This window comes from Leucopleurus acutus (assembly GCF_964270905.1).
Source record: "Leucopleurus acutus genome assembly, chromosome: 12".
Taxonomy (NCBI): domain Eukaryota; kingdom Metazoa; phylum Chordata; class Mammalia; order Artiodactyla; family Delphinidae; genus Leucopleurus; species Leucopleurus acutus.
In genome coordinates, this window is record NC_139154.1 from 68274304 (window position 1) to 68291464 (window position 17161).

The 17161-nt window shown below is 37.6% G+C and overlaps 1 protein-coding gene across 37 annotated transcripts in view; it reads right to left on the minus strand.

Moving 5' to 3' along the window:
• The window catches only part of NRXN1 (neurexin 1), a gene marked incomplete at its 5' end in the record, with an annotated part of 1133428 nt that overhangs the window by 120667 nt on the left and 995600 nt on the right, over nucleotides 1-17161 (minus strand). The window lies entirely within an intron of this gene.

Below are 17161 nucleotides of genomic sequence, written 5' to 3' on the forward strand. Positions count from 1 at the left end.
GAATAGACCCGCGGAGATCAGCCAAACCTGGCTAAGGTTAGAAAAACCACCTAGCTGAGCTCAGTCCAAATCGCAGAATCACAGAATCTTGAGCTAAATAAATGTTTCTAGTGACAAAGTTTTGGGGCAGTTTGCAACATAGCAAAAACTAACTGATACACAAAGTAAGTGGGGGACTTTAAAAAAAGGGTAAAACAAAATTTATTTTAATCAATTTAATTAAATAAATAGAATACTTTTCTTTAAGTAGTGAGGAACAGTTAACTTTGAAATGATAAAAAATAGGTGATAACTACACAAGGCTATTAAATGTCATGTATGGTTAGGTTTGAATGTAAAATATTTCTCTCCTTTGTATTTGTGTTAGTTTCTGAGTTTCTTTTTAGCAAAGCAAGCAGTAATTTTGCTCTAATTGCCATTGGAATTAACTGGAAAATGTCTTTTGAAGTCAAAGTAAAAAAAAACCTGGAATGTAGGAATAACAAAAATCCTCCTCTCTTTCTTTCTAACACCCCTCTAATTTCTCTCTAATATTTCTGTTCCTGACTCTCTGGAACAAATTGAAATTGGACACCAAGACAAAACTACACCTGGCTTTCCATTCTGGCTTTTCTCCATTGATGAACAGTGCATTATGAGGTCAGAAATATAAGACCATTTCTAAGATTCCATTGAAGATAAGATATTAGAGAGAATGAAGGCTATTTTGCTGGCTTACCACATCATCTCCTTCCAACCATCAAAAATGAATGACAATAAAATAATGCCGAAGAACTCAGGCCTTGTCAACCACAGAGCCATTTAGAAGTTTTGCGATTGCTCTTTGAGTCCAAATGATTATTGCTAAATTTTGTCAAACTGGGAAGATTAAAAGGTTGTAGAAATGCAATACCATAAATACTCAAGCAAGCAGGAACTGCTTCAGAAGGTTAAGTTAGTGAGGGGAAAGAGTAGGAAGCTCAGAACTCAGAAATTATAAAGAACGTTATGTTGTTTTCTTCATATTTCAGGTTTTGTTAAAATTTGAAAACTCAGTCAATTGTGGATATAGAGAAGACTTCTCATCTGTGTTTTGAATGTGAAAAGCAAAGGGCATTCTTTTCTGCATAGGGACTAAACGCAGTACCAACACATTTAATTTCCTCTCATCACAGTAGCAATCTCAACGTCCAGTTCAAGTTGGGGGAGAATACTGATGCTTTTGTGTCTCTCCCCCCTGAGGTCCCACTAAAACAAAAGCTAGAAGAACAAATACGGTATGTAAAGCCTACCAGTGAAGAGAAAAAGTATGCAGTCAACAAAATAAAGAGATTTCCAAACGTGAGTAGAAGACTAGAAGTGGCTGAAAAAGAGTTGATGAGTGAGACAAGCAGAAAAATGCACAGCTTGGAATACAATGCATTGAGGTACAGGGGATAAAGTCAGTGACAGCCAATCTGGAGATGATCTGGAAGGAGACCAGCAGAAAATATACACAAAAGTCATATCGGTTGGCACCCTCTACTCTCTGACACTGTGAGAGGCCCTAGGTCTCCAGAGACGCTCAGCTCCTAGCATTGACGCCCTTGTGTTATTTCCGCCCCTTGGGTATGGAGGGGCCAGACTAACCGCAGTCATGATGGAATGTCACTTCTAAGATTAGGTTATGAAAAGTCTGTGGCTCCCATCCTAAGTAAGCCCCAGACTCTACCCCCAACCCTCCTTCCTCTCTAAGATCACTTGCCCTGGGGGAAGTGAGCTGCCAGCATTCATGAAGCAGCCCTCTGCCCACATGTGAGAGAATAAGGCCTGCCCACAGCCATGTAAGTGAACTGGAAAGTGAATTCCCACCCTCCAGTCAAACCTTTAAATGAGACTGCAGGCTTAGGTCAACAGCCTTCACTCCAGCTTCATGAGAGACTGTGAGCCCAAGGCCCCCAGGTAAGCTTCACCCAGATTCACCTAACCAAAAAACCTGTGAGAGAATAAATGTCTGTTAGTTTAAGCTACTAAATTTTGAGAGAACTTGTTACACAGAGATAGATAATTAATATAACCACCTAAAATATAACAGTAGCTTTTTAACCCCAAAGCAAAAACAAACCAACAAATGAAAATCCAGGTCATTTTTCTCTTAAAACCAAGAAATTGTCCAAGGAAAGGCAAGGCTCTTACTATGAATGTTCTCTTCATTCTGGCATTAGGATGTCTGCTCCACGTCTGCCATTTCCAAGGAAAAGTCGACCTCCCTACAAGCTCTGACCACTCCCAACCTGAATAGGGTCTCCTGTCACACTCGAGAGCAAGCAGTGACACTGGTGCTGAAGAACGGAAAGCACAGATAGGAGATCTCTGGGGGGCGAAAGGAAAGATTTGATAGAACTCAAAGAGTGACTGGGAATTTAAAGTGATGATGCAATAAAAGTAAAGGAAGAAATGTAAGGAAAAAAGATGTTGAGGAACTTCTGGAAAAAAAATATGGAAGACAGGTATAATTGAAATATGAAGCAAAATAGAATGTCCTGATTATAAGCAACTGATAGGATGGAAAGGAATCCATTTGAACCTGACCCTGAGGAAATTCTCCTTTGAGCAGTCCAGGTAATATAATATTGGACCCGTAAGAAAATGAACGTAATCTCAACACATAAGTGAAATGGGCATTGGACAATATTTACATAGTAATGATAATCTCAATCTGCTTTATTGCTTTTCCACTTTATACTCCTCATAGATAAAATATGGAAGATGTAGTTGTGGTTGCCAAACAGTATGTTTAAATCTCTGGAAATATAATGAGATGGTGAGATCTAGGGAAGCTAGAGGAACAGGTAGGTGTACAATATATTTACCTTACTAATGCGGATACTCAAGAGATACTGTTGTATATTAATGGAATGAGAAATAGAGATATAAATATACTATTTAAGGTGACAAAAATAACTAATATATGAACAAAATTCAGAGGAAAAGAAGAAAAGGAAAATGAAGGGATTAAGGCCAGGAACTAATCTTCAGTTTTCTTTCTGGAGATTGCATAAATATTATATAAAAGGGATAAAAAATTGGAAGTGTAAGCATATTATTTAGAGATATGGAAATAATTACCAAAAGAATTGTGAAAAGGTATCATCTCGGGGAAGTAAGACTAGGGGTAGTAGGGTTGCTACTCTTTACACATATATCATCTTCTAAATCATATTGATTTGTTTTCATGTGCATGTGATAGCTTAATGAAAATAATTTAACAATGATTCCCACTTGTTTTGCATACATTCAGCAAAGCATAAAAGTAAATTTTGCCAGCATCCTGTTATTAGCCTCAGAACTAGGGTAAAAGAGCAGGTTATAATTAATGTTATTACTTGCAATTTGAGGTACCACCCATTTAAATATATTGTAGTTTTCAAATAACCCACACAGCAAGAATAAATTCCTTTGAAATTTCCTAGGCTTTGTCTAGATTTGTCTATCATCAGGAATTCACTCCACTCCCCAAACTTCATTTAAGTCTTTGTGTCCAATTAGTGTTATGCCAGCATGTCCCTCTAATCTCTTCGTTTAATTCTCTAGTTCTTTGTACTCAGTTCTCGTTTGAAATTGCCAGTGAAAATATCAGTTTTTACATGCTTAAATTCAGCAGTGACTATCTTTCCAGAACATTATACACTTTCCCCAGTTCTGTTTTCCAGCAATAGTCAATGTCTAAATATCAAGCCTATGCCCAGCTTTTCTTGAAGCCTTGTCGAGTCTCTGGTGCAAAAGTGGGTCTGTAATGGGTCTCACAGTACGAGGCTTCCTCGTTGGTTTCCTATTTTTACCTGTTTATTCAGCTTGTCAAAATTAGCTGGAGATATAAAAAAATCGGAAAAATGGTTTGAAAATGTGAGTTCCTGCCTCTTCAAAATGGTCCAAATACTACACGCAATTCTGAAGTGACTGTTAACAATCTGACTGTGGGGAGGTCAGCTTCTGGGGCAGACAACAGGGGATGCTTTGCTGTAGATAGTTTAAAAGCAATACTAAATCTTACTACAAGTCAGCCTGCTTTTTTTTTTTTTTTTTACAGTGCATCAGCAATTCTAAACTATGCCAGGGATAAAATATTCCTCTAAAGGGGGGACCATCAACACTGCCCCTTCCCCACCTAGGTAAACCACCATAACCCCAAACTGATGAGACGGTATTCAACCTCTGGAAAAGCATGTTACACCCACTAATCTGTAACCTGTCAGTCAAAATTATACTGCTTTGTACCCTTGTCTTTTCCACCTTAGGGACAACTACTGGACTATCCTTCCTGAACTTAAGTGAATGTTGGTAACACAAACTGAAATGAGAATCTGCCTCCTATATATCCTATTCATGCCTTTCTATTAAGTGAGACTGCATATACTTAAAAACAACATCACCCTTTGTTTTAAAACTGTGTATTTACCCTGCATATGGAGGAATAATTCTGTTGTTCCCTTCTTACATGCACCATCTTTATTCTCTGCAACTATTGATCAGTCCGGGAAAATTTACCACTAGGCAGCACTCCGTATTTATCTCAGCGTTGGGATATGCACTTTGGGTGTTCATAATTTATTTATGCAAAAACTATTTACTAAGTGTCCATTTTGCACCAAGCGCCTTAGGTGCTGAGCCTGCACAGGTGAACAGGGCATAGGTTTTGACTTTCAGGTGCTTGTCAAAAAGGAAAATGAAATAAAAGTTAAAGGCTCTGATAGATAAATAACTACCTGTATGTCTACTTATCTGAATATATATTTACCTATTTTTCCAAAGTGCTATGAAAACAAGAAATGCATCCTGCTTAGGGCTGTTCCGGAAAGCTTCAAGTGAAATGCAAGGTCTAAAATCATCTCATACCATTAACATTAGCAAAGCTTTAGAACTTTACAAAGGTAGAGTCAATTACTGTGAGTAAGATCACAGGTACAGTTGCAGCACAGGAAAAAAGAAGGAAACAGGGACATTGCTGGCAGAGGGAGTAACACTGCAAAGACTGAAAATGGGAGGTTGTATTTTGTTTACTACTGCTAGCGTACCAATGATAAATTTCAGATTGGGTACCTTAAGTAACATGCTCTTTTTTTTTTTTCCCTTTTCTGAATCAAGTTTCCAAATAATGTGGAATGCAAAGTCACAGTGACAAGAGTATATAAGACAATGAGGCAATGAAATAAACCACAGGCAACTTCAGTCATAAATATAATTAAACCTCTATCTAAAACTATAATGAAAATGCTTACTTTGGATAGTAGAAAGCCATCAGTTCATAACAGAATAAGTGGGTCATTTGGCTGCCTTGTGATGTCTTATTTTCCATCTGTTGTTATGAATTACCATGTTGACTCTGTCTAGAATTATTACTAATGGCCAGTTGATGCTGTGCAGGGAAAGGTCAGATACAGGAAATTCACCACAAAATGTGAGAGAATCTTGACGAATCCTTTTTACTTCTGAAATGTGGGCATTAGAACAAGAGAAACTCCCTTTAGTGGAATGTGAATATTTTCTATTTTCTTTTGAAAGAAACTGATACTCTCTTTGGACCTGTGGACACAAGTACTTACACTGTAATCTAGCTGTACACACAATCTTTTGATACACATTCAGGGACAGTTACCGTAGAGGTAAGCTAAGAGGTGTAGAAAATATGAAAATAAGCTTCCCTCAAGAGTTCCAGGTCCAAAGTTTTCCTGCTGAATGTTTCATGCTGGGTTACATTTAGTGAAGATCTCGTAAGAGCTGGCTTAACATGGTACAGCAGATAGAGACTCCTCATGTGGTTACCTGCCAGTATCTCAGGGAATCTACAGTTGAATATATTTGTTACATAGTCCTTGGATGGTGTTGATCAAATTCAGGCCCATTTCTCTTATTTGAGATTTGCGTCATCTTCTTTGAATCTGTAATGCCTAGAACAGGGTCTGGCACACACGGAAGGAAGAAAGGAAAAAAAGGAGCAAACAGAGAGAAGGAAGAAGCGTGGTGGCAGAATGGAAACGAGGATGCTAAGGAAGGAAACAATGACCACCTACTTTGGGCCAGATGCTATACTAAGATGTTTGCTCATGCAAATTTAGCTGATATAAAGAATCTGTCACCACGATAAACGTGATTTTAAAGTTCCCTTTATTACTGGCTCATGTTTTACTCCATACAAGAGTCCAACACTGAGTTCACACACATAACCAGCAGCATCCAGGCTTCCTCAACAGCACAGTATTTATTCCATGGAGGGACGGAGGTGATCCGGCTCCCCCACATGCCTTTCAGGGGAGCCTCCACATCCCTCTTGACTAGGAAAATCTTAAAAGAGGACAAAAGGGGCCTGCACCACCAGCTACCCTATCAAACCTATAGACAGATGATAACATTCATTTTAGAAAAAGTTTTCCACAGAATGTGGGTAATTTCAGACTCAGAGTAGTGTCTAGCACATTGCCAACACTCAGGACATGTTAAGTAATAAAAGGGTGTTGCTTCAAATCACTTGCTGTTAAAAAAAGACTAAAATATCTTCCGTCCTTTCAATTTGTTTCAGAGTTTCAATTGTGCCAGTGATGCTGTTAATAACAGACTGTACATCTGTGATGCACAAAAGCTTTACTATTGTTGATTTAGGGCACTTCACATTTCATGTATGGAGTCTCTACATATCTGAGAAATGGTTGGTTCTTGTTGTACAACTCTGTATCTCTAGGTACCTCACACTCATCCTCAGGAATTCAATACCTTGCAAAGTGCATTTTATATGTTAGGTACACAAAAGATATTTGCTAATTCATAATTTTAAATAAAAGTATTGCAGATTTATAGGTAACATACATCATGGCTGAAGATAAGTAAGTTAATAAAAACAAATATACACTGCTATGTTTTCATTTGTTTTAATTACCATTTATTATGCTAACGGAGAAACTATTGGTTAACACTGGTGTTATTTGTCTGCTTGAGAGCCTACATAAAGAGAACAGTGATGATGAGAAGACAGTGAAAACTGTTCGGTTAGTGCTGTATAGGGGCAGATGAATTAACTAGATCTCCTCTTGAGGTTCCAGCCTAACGATGTTAATATATTTTTCTTGTTGGGGAACTTTTCAGTGATGCTAACTGATAAGAAAACCTAATATAGGTACTAAATAATAAAAATTTAAGAAATCATCTACTACCGAAGGCAATCTACAGATTCAGTGCTGTCCCTACCAAATTACGCATGGCATTTTTTCACAGAACTAGAACAAAAAAATTTAAATTTGTATGGAAACACAAAAGACCCCAAATAGCCAAAACAATCTTGAGAAAGAAGAATGGAGCTGGAGGAATCACACACCCTGACTTCAGACTGTATTACAATGCTAGAGTCATCAAAACAGTATGGTACTGGCAGAAAAAGAGACACATAGATCAATGGAACAGGATAGAAAGCCCAGAAATTAACCCATGCACTTATGGTCAAGTAATCTATGACAAAGGAGGCAAGAATATTCAATGGAGGAAGGAGAATCTCTTCAATAAGTGGTGCTGGGAAAACTGGACAGCTACAGGTAAAAGAATGAAATTAGAACACTTCCTAACACCATACACAAAAATAAACTCAAAATGGATTAGAGACCTAAATGTAAGGCCAGACTTAAAACTTAAAACTCTTAGAGGAAAACACAGGCAGAACACTCTATGACATAAATCACATCAATACGTTTTTGGATCCATCTCCTAGAGTAATGGAAATAAAAGCAAAAGTAAACAAATGGGACCTAATTAAACTTAAGAGCTTTTGCACAGCAAAGGAAACCATAAACAAAAGGAAAAGACAACCTACAGAATGGGAGAAGACATTTGCAAATGATGTGACCAACAAGGGATTAATTTCCGAAATATACAAACAGCTCATATAGCTCCATATTAAAAAAACAATCAAAAACCAGGCAGAAGGCCTAAATAAACATTTCTCCAAAGAAGACATACAGATGGCCAACAGGCACATGAAAAGATGCTCAACGTGGCTAATTATTAGAGAAATGCAAATCAAAACTACAATGAGGTATCACCTCACACTGGTCAGAAAGTACATCATTAAAAAATCTACAAATAACAAATCCTGGAGAGGGTGTGGAGAAAAGGGAACCCTCTTATACTGTTGGTGGGAATGTAAATTGGTGCAGATACTATGGAAAACTGTATGGAGGTTCCTTTAAAAACTAAAAATAGAGTTACCATATGATCCAGCAATCCCACTTCTGGTCATATATCAGGAAAACATGAAAACTCTAATTCGAAAAGACACATGCACCCCAATGTTCATAGTGGCACTATTTATAATAGCCAAGACATGGAAGCAAACTAAATGTCCACTGACAGATGAATGGACAAAGAAAATGTGGTATACATATATACAGTGGAATATTACTCAGTCATGAAAAAGAATGAAATAATGCCATCTGCAACAACATGGGTGGACCTAGGGATTATCATACTAAGTGATGTAAGTCAGACAGAGAAAGACAAATACCATATGATATCACTTATGTGTGGAATCTATTTAAAAAAGGATACAAATGGACTTACACAAAACAGAAATAGACTCACAGACATAGAAAAGAAAATTATGGTTACCAAAGGGGAAATGGAGGGGGAAGCATAAATTAGAAGTTGAGGATTAACAGATAGACACACTATATATAAAATAGATAAACAAATAAACAACAAGGACCTACTGTATAGCACAGGGAACTATATTCAATATCTTGTAATAACCTATAATGGAAAAAAATCTGAAAAAGCATATATATATATATATACCTACATACATATATATACATATATGTAGTCACTTTTCTGTACACCTGAAACTAACACAACATTGTAAGTCAACTCTACTTCAATAAAAAAAATCATAGAGATTTAAATTTAATCTTGATACTAGTTTATTGAACAATACTTACTGTTTAACATATATCATGAAAGAAGAAAAAGCATTGTTAATAATAAAAAGATATTCCTTTGTCCTACAACTGAGACTTGAAATATCAGAAAGGGAGCCAACCCCACCAGTTCTTTCTGAGAAAATGCTCACTGAAATTACTGCCACATATTAATTAGATACAGAGTTTTAAGTCATTCTATTTCCCCCATGGTAATAAAAATGATATCAAAAGAAATTGTATCAAGAATCATAAACCCAACTTGGTCTAACTCACAGCTGGAAGTACTTGAAGTTTTTCATTTCCAAGTTGAAAAAGGAGTATTTTTTCAACTTTTTTGACTTTTAAGCTCCTTAATCAAGACACGTTATTGAGGATAGTGACAGAAGTCATATTTGCACTATTCAGTGTCATACTATGAATGAGCTTCTGTCTGAGAACAGCTGGGAAACAGGTATATGAAATTTCTGGGCTGCTCCGTCAACAGTGATTTGAGATTGTGGTGTTGGTGGTGGTGATGGTGGTGATGGTGGGTGGAGGTGAGTAAAATAGCGGATAGTTCTTCACTACCCACTAACAGTGGAGAGTTCTTCATTATGCAGTATATTTAGGGTCCACGGTCCTCTCCCACTAAATGCCAGTGACAACTCTCCCCCTGAATAATTTCCTGCCTCCCACCCCTTCCCACATCCTTGTTCTAGGGGAATGGTGCTGCCTCTTTGTGGAAAACACGTTCAACAGAGAATTCAGCACAGTACATACCACACCATTTGAGTTCTGATTTAGAAACAGCCATTCAGAGCTGTTCTCAAGGGCAGAGAAAATATCTTTAAAGGTAAGAAAGATGCTTTAATTTATACAGTGTACTTGAGGAATGCTTTTCAAACGTAACTATCATTTGTATAATGGTTACATGGGTCAGACATTTTTTTACTTCTCTGTATTTTAGGGTGAACCATAAGAAATTTTCTTTTTTTGGTAATACAAATTGTCAAATAGCAGTAATTGTATATAGTTCACATACTATACTGACTCATTTAATCCTCACAATAAGCTTATGAAACCAGCTTCCCCATTTTATAGATGGGAAACAGAGGTATTGAGAGGCTAACTTGCCTAGGGCACAGAGCCAGTATGTAGGGAAAGTAAGGCTGAGATTTTTTTTTTTTTTTTTTTTGCGGTACGCAGGTCTCTCACTGTTGTGGCCTCTCCCGTTGCAGAGCACAGGCTCTGGACGCGCAGGCTCAGTGGCCATGGCTAACGGGCCCAGCCGCTCCGCGGCATGTGGGATCTTCCCGGACCGGGGCACGAACCCGCATCCCTTGCATCAGCAGGCAGACTCTCAACCAGTGTGCCACCAGGGAAGCCCAAGGCTGAGATTTAAGTAGGCATTCAGGCCCCTGGAGTCTTGCCCTTGACCCCTGTGCAATACTGCCCCCTAACAGCCCTTGCCAGTGGTGCTTCCTCAGACTGTCATTTCTCAGAAGGCAGAATCAGACTGAGAGAGATTGGCAGGAGTATGAAGGAGGGAAATAGGTAGGTGAAAAAAGGAAAGGGCTTTCCAGGCAGAGGACAGAGAGGTGGGAAACAGCGTGACCTCTAGAGGTTTCTGTTAGTAGTTCAACAGGATCAGGGGAAAAGAGTGTGGAGGAGTGGAGATAAAACTTCCAGTGAGGCAGATAGGAGGCCAGCTGTGAACAATGGACCCTGACAACCATCCAAGGAATCTGCTCTTTGTCCTAAATACCTGGATGTATTAAGGCCCATATTTGCATTTTTGAAAGAGCAGTCTGACACCTGGGTGGAGATCATTTGAGCTAGTTTAGAATATGAGGATATGAGAAGTTTGAGCTAGTTTAGAATATGAGAAGGCAGGAAGTGATGAGATTCTGGACAGAGGACCTATTTAAGGGCAGAGGACCAGATCACCCCAACGTACTCTGAAAAGAAGCTGGCTGTATAGCCTTGGGGAAATTACTTAGTTTCTCTCTGCCTCAATTTTTCTCACGTGTAAAATAACAAGAATAATACCAAGCTGTACTTTCTGACTCTTCATTTCTTCCTCATTCACGTACATCCCTAGAATTTGATTACTCTTCTGATCTAATTAACAAGACACTTATTAGTTAGTGTCTTGTGTCCTTAGGACCACACAGGGCAGGGCATGCAGAGTTCCCGCCCCCCCTCACCCCCAATGTTCTTTCATAATTGATGCCATATCACTAATAACCTTTCCATATCTATTCAGAAAAGATTCCCGTCTTATGCTTCCCCCGCAGCCCCAACGCACAAGCATCCCCTCTCCTCTCTGCTTTATTCCTATAACACTTGACATCCCATGTATGCTATTTTAAGGTTTATTGTTCATCTCCCCTAACTAGAATATGAGCTTTGTACCGAAAATTCTCATTTTATTCAATGCTGTATTTCCGGTGACTAGAACACTGCCTCGTATATAGTAAGTGCTCAGCAAACATACGTTAAGTGAATAAATGGATGGATGGGTGGATGGATGGCTACTTTTGTCTAGAACTAGCCTTGTCCAAAGATGTCTCAAAACCAAGGTTGCATCCACCGAGAGCACCTTTTCATCCAGTGAAACCTCCAGACCCTAAAGAATATGCACTGAACACAATAATTCTTAAAATAAACTCTAAAATGTATATATCCTAGAACTTTTGCTTACCCACAACGAGGGGAAAAACACCTTCTAAACTGAAGTGCTTACCTACATTTAAAATTACAATGAGCTGCACTTTTCTTAGCCAGCACCATTCTTCTTAGTTTCAGAAGAATATGCCTTTGTATATATTTTCAAATCTACACCCAAGTGTTTTCCTTTTCAGTATGCACTAAAATTTGCAGTAGAAATGTACATTAGTTTAAGTGAATTGAGCAGAATGATTGGACTAGGGAAAATAAAACTAATTATTCATGTCACTAGTACTTTAAAATGCAGAGTAGTTATCAGGAACACACATAATTATAAGTAATGCAGTTATTTTTTAATAATGAAGCCACAGCTAAGGTTAATTAATACTTTTAATAAAAAAATAAAATTTTGTTCTTTGAAGTTACAATATGTTATTTGTTAGTTTTAGATATTTTTCATGGAAATATGTGTGCACTCTGCTTACATTTTTCAAACAAATAGTATTAATTTTTTATGAGTATCTCCAAAGCCACCAGGAAGCAATAGCAGTGTGTGACACATTCAAACACTCTTTTTTTGCTTGAATCCTAACTGGGATTCTTTTTGGAACATTCCATAGGAATCAAATGCCAATGACTTCAGTAGGAAATGAAGATACACGTCCTGACCACCTACCAATGTTTTAAATCCTCAATAGTTCCTTTTCTTGAGTAGGTTTGCTACCTCCACTTTGAAATAAGCCTAACTAGATTGTTCCAATACATTTCATTTATATTTACTGATTCTGCCCCAGTCTGCAATTTAATTTCTTACTAAGAGTTGCAAACTATAGTCCCTCCAGTCAAAAACCAGAATCTCTCAAAGCCTTATTCTGTCTCCCTTCTCAAGATTCCCCCCCCCCCCCCCCCCCCCCCCCCCCCCGCCCCATACGCGGGCCTCTCATTGTTGTGGCCTCTCCTGTTGCGGAGCACAGGCTCCGGATATGCAGGCTCAGCGGCCGTGGCTCATGGGCCCAGCCGCTCCGCGGCATGTGGGATCTTCCCGGACCGGGGCACGAACCCGTGTCCCCTGTATCAGCAGGCGGACTCTCAACCACTGCGCCACCAGGGAAGCCCCCTTCTCAAGACTTTTGAAATGAGATGAAAAGATTTTTGAAATGAGATGAAAAGAAGATGAAAAAGGCTATGGATTCTTGAAACCAAGCAAGGATACCAGAATCAGCTTCTGCTCTGAATGAAAGGACAGGGCTTCTCTATTTATTATTCTTATGAAGTATGATTTTCTTGCAAAGATAGATTTTATATATGCTGTAAAAGTAGAATGGAATATAATTTACAGACGAAAATGGGATGCTTTTGAGAGTCAGAAAAGGATACTATTAATAATTACATCGGTACACCAGGTGCACAAGAGGACTATACAGGCCAACTGAGATGCATGCCACACTGTGTAAAAGTCAAGGGTGAAATCTATGCTTTATTAAATAAGCATCAGAAGACCTAATTAAGGGTATCATCACTAGAGTCAGTGAAGTTTTAGAGCTGAGTACAATTCAAGAGATTCCTAAACCCACTTATTTTAGAGAGAGCGCAAGGCCAAAGTGCAGCGAGGTTAACCCACCTGTCCAAGTTACACAGAAAAGGTAGGTGGTTGTGTTGAAATTGGAAACGGGTCTCCTGATTCGCTGTGATCTTTCTGTTTTACCATACCTCCTCTAGGCAAAAGGCATTACTGTGGATCCATACTGTCTACGGTATGTAAATAACTTGTAAAATATTCTTGAAGGAAAGAACCACAATATCACAAAATGTGATACAAAGCGTAGACCAAAAGAAATTCCACAATCTTGATCTGAAAAGAAATAATTTCCTTTCTTTACAAACTGGCAACCAAAGGGAATGAACATTGCCCTTTGCATGTTGGCGTACTTTTACTCATTTAAGTAAATCTACAAGTACATTGTAAGACATTGGCAAATTATTCAGAAGAAGGGGGAACACTCAGCCATCAAAAATCCCAAGAAGCTCTCAGCATCCTGAAGAACTTAATACTGTGAATTATTTGCAAATATTCACTTTCTGAGATTAGCCTTATAGAAAGTTTCTCTTTTTTAGGATGAGTGGGTCTTATGGAAACATGTTGATATTAGATATCATAAGTAAAACAAATTTTTATCAACTTTATATAATCCATATAAAAAGTACTATTAATATTTTTACATTCACATTTTTTCAAGTCATTTCATCAGAAAGGTTGGTAAATGTCCTCATTATTTCATGACATAGATCATATCTTCCTAAAGTAAACATCAGTCTTAAAATTGATCATCATTCAGAGAAGAAAACCTTTTTTTTTCTTTTTAAAGCATATTTACTTCTAAGTAGGAATGTAAACAGGATCTTATGGGATGACATTTTGTGAATACTCTTTTATATTCTCTGACTCTGTGAAAACTGAAAATTCTCCCCTACTACTTGCCCTGCAGGATGGCTGAACAAACCTCATCTCATCTATCTGAAATGAATCCAATTTAATTCTGCTTGACCAAAAATCTGTTTCCATAGTTCGAAAACATGCAATCACCCTAAAGTACATTGCCATTGTAGCTATTGCTGAGGAAAATACACCTTGATTGAGAAAACAGTCCAGTGTGGCTTTTGAAAAATAAAATGACCCTCCCTGGTACACAATTTGGTAAGGCGGTTGATGAAAGTAGGCAGGTCAAAGGTTACAGTCTTAGAATTAGCATTACAAATCACTTGCATATTTAAATGTCAAGACTTTGACAATTCTAACAAACATTTAAATTCTACATATATCAGTAATCTCTTTGTAGCTGGAGGGCAAGATAAAAATCAACTGTGAAGTAAAGTAAATTTACAACAAATTATTCTGTTACTCAAAAATAAATAATTTGCTTTCTTCCCTAGTAGTTTTTCCCCCATACATTCACATCTTATTACCTGTAATCACAAACATATCCTTTTAAGAGAGAATTTTTTTTTTTTGCTGTACGCAGGCCTCTCACTGTTGTGGCCTCTCCCGTTGCTGAGCACAGGCTCCGGACGCGCAGGCTCAGCGGCCATGGCTCACGGGCCCAGCCACTCTGCCACATGTGGGATCTTCCCGGACGGGGGCACAAATCCGTGTCCCCTGCATCGGCAGGCGGACTCTCAACCACTGCGCCACCAGGGAAGCCCCAAGAGAGAATTTTAAAAACTTTTAGTACAACTTTAAAACACTGTTGTTGAATATTTGTAGTATATTAATCCAAATTATTTAATTGCTGTTATTGGTCTGCTAAAAATCTAAAGATTGAAAATATGTATTTTTTAATGAACCTAGTAATCTTTTATTTAAGTCAATACCTCCTCAAATGAACCAAGTAATTATTAATTGATCAGATCATTTACTTCTATAAACCACTGCTATCTTTAAACATGTTATAGCTTATAATAAAAGAGACTCTTTTCATTGGCAATTAATGGGCAGTTAACTGTTTTCCTTTCACATTAGTTAATATTATAAAATGCATAAATTTTTAATTTCTTCATTTCTAGGTGTTTAACTTGCAAATAAAATAGCTATTTTACAAATGTTTACTAAAAAAACAATTTCTTAATACACAGCGAGTACTAATTGATAAAAAACATAAAAGTAAGGCTGATAATTCTTTCCTTATTTTGGGATACATCTGGTTTACCTAGTAACTTAAGCAGCTGTGATTTCATTAACGATGAAACAAGACTACTAAGAAAAAAATCTGATCATTTCAAATTTTATTCACAAGAACATTTCTATTTCCGAATGTCCTAGAATGTCCTCTTATGAATTATTTTACATAAAGGAAATAGTCTATCATAGCTCTGTGTTTCATTTTCCTATATCAGATTTGCCTTAATAACCTGCTTATCGTTAAATAAACCGTAAACCAATAAACACAGTAACAAATCATCAGTGAAGTACTAGAAAAGAATATCAAACGGAGCTGTTGGGCATGCATAAATCTGTCTAAAGACACAAGTCTTTATCCAAGAGGCTAAGTGCAATTATTAACAATCTTATAAACCCAAACAAGACACAGAAAATCAACAAAATGATTTTACTCTAAGCACACATTCTTACTAAAATGTCTATTTCATAAGGGAGGGGCTTTTTGTTTGGTGTTCCTAATGTATCCCCAGCACCTAGAACAGTGTATGGCACATGTAGTGTGATCGGTAAATACATATTGATGAACACCCTGTGAGACAGCCCCTTTTACTTTGTGGCCAAATGCAAATTTTAAAAAAGGAGAGAGAAGAAAGAAAAAAGTGATGCATATAGGTGTATAATATGAAATACTACATTTATAAATTTACAGACTTTACAACTTTTTGGTCATCTCTCTTCTTCTAGGACATTTTCTCTTTCTCTATTCTGTTCCTCCCACTCCTTCCTACTCAAAGTAAAAATCAGAATCTATTTTCTTCTTTCTCTGGTAAACATATGTTAATTAGTAGATAGGGTGCTGATCTGAACAGAATTCATCTTCTTTTACTCTCTTTCTAAATGTGACACATGATCTATTTCAAACATTTGAAATAAAAGCAATTTAAAAAATAATTGGTGTCATTCTTGCGTCTTTAGTACTTGGTTTTCTAGAAAAGTAAGAATCATATCTTTGGAAAGCTTTACATGGCACCTACTAGAGACATTCACTAACTACCAAAAACGAAACAAAAGCAAACAATCAAGTTTGGGCCAAGAAGAACACACAATTCTGAAAGCATTAACAACAGAATATGTACAAAGGCTATAAATGTCAACAGAGATCTAATAGAATTTAATAGAATTTCAACAGCATTCTAAAAGCCTTTATGAAATGTAAGCTCTGAGGCAGGTGTTTTTTTTTCTCTTCTTCATTGATGTAATGCCAATACTTAAGCTAGTGCCTGACACACAGTAGGCAATCAGTAAGTATATCTTGATGGAATAAATATACTTCCTACTTGTACAAGTGTGACATTTAAAACTTGTTTTTCAAAAATTTTAGACATAAGATTGAAAAATAAGCTCATTGAAGTGAAATATGGGTGAGGGCAGTTAGCTATATAATGTATGAAATATGTTGGCCCAAGACATTTTTTTTTTTTTGCAGTAGGCGGGCCTCTCACTGTTGTGGCCTCTCCCGTTGCGGAACACAGGCTCCGGATGCACAGGCTCCGGATGCACAGGCTCCAGATGCACAGGCTCAGCGGCCATGTCTCACGGGCCCAGTCGCTCCGCGGTATGTGGGATTTTCCCGGACCGGGGCAGGAACCCGTGTCCCCTGCATCGGCAGGCGGACTCTCAACCACTGCACCACCAGGGAAGCCCCCAAGACAGTTTTTAAGTACCACATTTTGGGTCTTTGTCCTCAGATAAACTAACAGTGTGTTTTTCCCATAAACAGTAAAATAGTAGACTTATCGTTCACGATGAGAGCCACATGCCTACCAATTCAAAATTTTCAGACTTCAAAATACAATAGAAGTGCTATAGGCAATTTCTTTTTTAAGATGTTCAAATTTGCCTTTATTTTATTTTGATGAAGTGCTGAGCTTGAACAAGG